Here is a 3,828-nt window from a genome sequence, read left to right on the forward strand (position 1 = left end):
CTTTATTTGTTAAACATCTTACTTTTTTCGAAACGACATAAAAGGCGCTGACACAAGACATTATAAGTTTAATACAGCTTCGGTGATATTTACAACTTTATTGTTGCTCGTTGTGTGCGGAGACATGAAACCAAATGCGCTTCGAAACGGCGCGCTAACACTGCAGATAATTTCAGAAAGCCAAATTGAAAAATAAATTGGTTTTGGGGGAGAATTGTGCAATGACACGCGCCATTTCTTTTTATTAAAATCTCGGAAGAGGCCAAACGCGTCCTCGAAGCGAAGCAGATAGAACGTACGTAACATGGAGATGATATGGATTCCAGCGCACGAGTCTACTGCAGGAAATGACGCTGCACACAAGCTTGCCCTATAGGTCTCTAGCCCTCTCGCATAGACAGGAGAGATAGCTTTATTTCATAGCACGAGGTCACGGAACAGTATAAGCTGAATAGGAGGGTCTATCCGCCGCCCGATTGTTCCCTCGGAAACGAGGAGGCAATTGCATGGAGAGGATTGCAAGGGGGAAATCATATAAGCCCCTTCTGGGTATGCATAACAACTTAGAAGAGAAAGAACAATATTGCATAACGTGTGGGGAGAGGGGCACTCTCGCCCACGAATTACGGGAATGTGCCGGCAGCCCGGCCGCCGAGCAAAATATGGAAGATCGACAAGAGAGTTCTGTATGTCACTTGTCATTATCTGCCCCCTTCGTAAAATCTCGCTTGCTAACAGCCTATTTCTATTTGTGTGTTAGGCAGACAGCAGCTTTTAATGAGGTCAGTTCTCTTAAAATCGTCCTCCAAGATAAAGCGCTTAATTGAACGTTTCCGGTGACAGCACGCTTATTATCTGTATTTTTTTCATTTTCCCGTAGCTTATCTTTCTTTCTGATTCATTGAGCACTTTATTTTGTTTCATTTGGTTCGCGTAGCTTTTCACTGTATTGACGAAAATGTCTGTCCGCCATGTTTTCTAAAAGCACCTCTGAATTGAATACGAAAGTACTGCTCTATTAACAGCACTTATTCCATTTATGCTCAGCAGGCAACTATATCTGCGCATGCAAACTTTATACCTGGTGGGTTAGTTAAACAGCCTCTTCTGTCATTGTTGCGAGTCTTGTGTCCTGTTTTCCAGTTACTGAAATAAAACTTAATAAGATTTGCATTGTCTCTATTTATTCGAGCTAAACTCGATCATCATAACAATGTCATAAATAACTGCTCGCTAACTCAGGGGCTCAAGAACAGCTCCCACACAAGGAGCTATAGCTGCATCTATAAATATACCGTTAAGACAATAAGATAGTATAGGGAGTTTGCACGAAAGCCGGCGGCGCTATGCATTCTGGGTAGTCCGCCATTTTGTCGTCCTTGGTAGCAGCCGACGCAGGAAGCGCACGTTGGTTTTTACGCTCGCGTAGTACGTGCGTGCAACAGTGCTGGCGTTACGGTGTACTGTGCTGTTGTGGGCTGCACCAGCAGAACCCAAAGCAAAGCGCAGAAACTGACGACAGGACAGGCCGACTGCCGGTTCTTCAAGATTCCAAAAATACGCCTGCACGAGTGCGAGAAAGCAAAGCAGCTTTCATATCGACGCCGACGCGAGTGGCTGGCACGTATTAACAGGAGTGAGACTGACGCCAATCCAGACAAGTATAAAGTCTATGCACTCCACTTCGTTTCAGGTGCGTACAACGATTTCTTGGCTTACTGCGCGTTTGTTTTTTACTTCTGCACTCGCGCTTTACGCTTTGCAAAACAGGCACCTCACGACGCGTCTCTTCGTAGTTTTTCCTAAACATGCGCCTCGAATGTATTTGAAAGTTAGGAACTGCTGCCGAAAGTGATCACTCTTGGTCACACGCGTACATTCATTTTCTAGGTCGGCCGTCTAAACTTTTCGACGATTCCAGCCCTGACTGGACCCCATCGCTGCACCTGGGTTATGCCTTAAAGAAACCAGATCAGTCCACGGGTGGTTCACCTGGGCGCAAATGACAACGGCGACGAAAGGAATTAGTACTTCACGAAAAAAAAAGGTTTTATGTCCTTACCTGTGTTTTGAGTATCACTGTGTCGGCTACGACCGTTTTCATGCATGGCTCGCGTACCCATCCACTTGTGAGGAAGTTGTGCCCTTCCAAAGCTTTTCTGGCCTCAAGCTGCTGCCGAGTAACAAAACTAGTTCTCAGAACTAGAAATTCGTGAATATCGGCGATGTCGACGGGCGGCCACAAGTTGAAATCGACAGTTCAGTCATCCGCGCGTAGCGTGAATGGGTCCACGCCGCACTGTTTTGTTTTCTGCTCGTAGCGCGCCCGGTCTTTCGGGCACAGAGTCGACACGTAGGTCTCTGACGAAACTGCCGACATCTTTAAAGCACGCCGGGGCGGCGAATATGCAACCCCTTGTTAGTTTTGATGACTGCAGAAGACGATACGGCACTCGGACAAAATTACTGCTGCCTGGCCTGGGTGCGTCGGCTGCTAACAAGGACGACAAAATGGCGGACTACCCAGAATGCATAGCGCCGCCGGCTTTCGTGCAAACTCCCTATATGGGACTGTTTAAACGACAAAACTTTGAAATTCAACTCGACACGCAAGGCGAAGGCGAAGGAAAAAGACAACGATCACTGACTATATATTACTACAGTCTGATACTGTGATCTTCCCTTCTTTCTTCGTCTGTCTCGTGCCCTAAACATCGAGGTGTTCGCTGATCGATTTTTCACACCAGAAATCATTCTGCTTTGGCATCCCGTTGCTGTTTTTAATTATAGCGTCATTGTTCAGTTGTCCAGCCATTTCAAAGAGGACTCGTATTTGGAGCATATGGGCTTTTCTGCAAGTTACGTGGCCAGTCAAGACCTAATTCGGCCCAGAGGCTAACCTCACGGAGCGAACGTACGACGTAACTGGACACCAGATCCGTGGTGACCCACGGGGCAGTTCTCCTCTTGTCAACAAACAATAAGCGGTAATGACGGTAGTAGGCGCAATGCCGAGCGTCTCTTTTTCGACAGTCCGTCGTGCGCTTGGTAGAAGAAAGGCTATTTTCCGAACACGTGTGTTGCAGCTAACTCATGAGCCATTTTTAACGTAGTTTTAATCGAAAACGGTGGCGAAGGTGCTATGCGCATGCGTGGGACGTTACTGGAAATAAACCTTAATTACAGTACACTTTCTTCGCTTCAGAAGTTTTTGTCACGAGCTTGTGCACGTAACAGCCTATTTACGGATGTAATGATCACACGCTTTTTTTTAAGAATATATAGTACGGATATTGGAGGTAAACTTATTACACAGGGAAAAGAACTGCAACCATTAAGATTTTTTAAATTTCAAATAATGATGTAGTTTAATCGCATAACCAATAGACATTGGAATGCAAATTCCTTATATCACGTATCATCTCGAAGAGAATAGTTCGTTTTTAAGCACCAGTAACGTTTCGAAAGATTTGGAAGTTTTCGGGTAATACTTACAATAAAAACAGAATGCAATGGCGCAGTTTTGAAAATGAAAAGAATGGCGAAAGGGCAATAAGGTGCTCTCAGTGATTCAACACTGAAGGCGCGTGAGCCTCGGACGTTTCTGCGTTGGAAGTCTCGGGCGAGTAGTCGAAGCAAACGAAGACAGGCGTACTTCAGAGAGCGCAGTAGACGCCGACGGTCGAAGAAGCCCCGGCCGATCAACGCTGTTGCTTCCCCACAAACAGGTCCTCCAAGGGGCGCTCGCCTCTGGTAGAGACTTCGTTGGGACTTGCAGGACCCTCGGACAGCGTGCCCACGGTAGCGCCTTCACGAGTCCCGGAGACC

Source organism: Amblyomma americanum, chromosome 1 (genome assembly GCF_052857255.1).
Source record: "Amblyomma americanum isolate KBUSLIRL-KWMA chromosome 1, ASM5285725v1, whole genome shotgun sequence".
NCBI lineage: Eukaryota > Metazoa > Arthropoda > Arachnida > Ixodida > Ixodidae > Amblyomma > Amblyomma americanum.